Source organism: Propithecus coquereli, unplaced genomic scaffold (assembly GCF_000956105.1).
Source record: "Propithecus coquereli isolate 6110/MARCELLA unplaced genomic scaffold, Pcoq_1.0 Scaffold202, whole genome shotgun sequence".
Lineage (NCBI taxonomy): Eukaryota > Metazoa > Chordata > Mammalia > Primates > Indriidae > Propithecus > Propithecus coquereli.
Genome location: NW_012145190.1, coordinates 1,453,045 through 1,454,418, shown reverse-complemented (window position 1 = coordinate 1,454,418; position 1,374 = coordinate 1,453,045).

Genomic DNA, 1,374 nt, shown 5'->3' with positions numbered 1-1,374 from the left:
TTGATAACTGTGAGCATCCTCTCATTTTCCTATTCTGAGATTATTTTGATGGTTCTTATATTTATGCCTTCAAGAAAATCTTTATAATGAACCCAAAAGAAAATATCATAAGATTTTGATTGCGTTTTATTTTTCACTAATTTGGGGAGAAACAAAAATAAAAATTTTCTTTTTGTTCAGTTTTAAGTTACAGAAGCGATAACATTAAAACTTGTATAAATATTATAATACTAAAACTATAAAACTTGGTGGAATCACTTAAGTCTAGTGACATTTAGTCTAGGCTCCAAGCTCTGTCCCTACATTGCTCTAACTTCTTTGTGCCTTCAGTTTCCTCATCTGTAAAATGAAATAATTGTAGCTATTCTTCTTATATCAAAGGGAGTGATCATCATGGTAGGAAAACACATTGAAAGAAGAGTGATCTGATACTCTACGACATTATGAATGTGATTTTAACACCCAAAGAAGAGGATTATTTAGCTACCTGGAAAGGGGACATTGTGCTGACTCCATACCATCTATCAAGCTACCTGACGAGGCCACCAGATCCAGACAATATTCCTACAGTAAGATCTAAATCATACGTGATATATGCTGAGAATTCCTTCAGTAGAGATAGGATGATTCCATCAGCTGAATTTACAATTATGTTTCAAGAAATTAAATAAAAGATTCTTTGGAAACACTACTTGCTAGGGCATTTCGGTAGTATAGCTTGTCGTGTTCTCAAGATACGTGTGTTCTGGAAATTCCGAGGCTCTAAGATTATTTTGGAGCTCTTAGGAAATGCTTCCAGTGAAGTTGATTTGGTTTTGATCCTTTTGTATCATTGACATTTTTTTCAATGAAAAGACTTTTTAATGGAAAAGTAGAAATAAAGTAAAATGTACATTATAATATACTTTTTCTAATTCACTGATGAACAAGAGAAAATGAAATCAAAATATTTAGATGATGATGATGATGATGGAGATGATGATGAAGAAAACACACGGTAGTAAAGGAAGGTTATTTAACTGGAAAAACAAATAGAGAGGATATTCCATACTGATTCCTGAAGTTATTGTTACTTCATTCCCCTTTGTTATCTCTTTTGCTTCCCATTGTCCATTCAAGACCAAACACACAACCAAAATCATTGGCTGTAACTTGAAATGAGAGAGCTGGAAGGGCAGAATAAATGTTCCTCCTTTGCTTTCCTTCAAGCACATGAAATGGATGAGCGGGCCAAGACACACTAGCACAATCTAATCACTTGTAATGTCAAAGTGATGCTATCCAGAGCAATTAGCAGACTGAACCTCTTAAGGGACAAACTTAACATGTTTTACTATGGAAAAATACTGCAGACACAATTTCTTTCTGAACCCC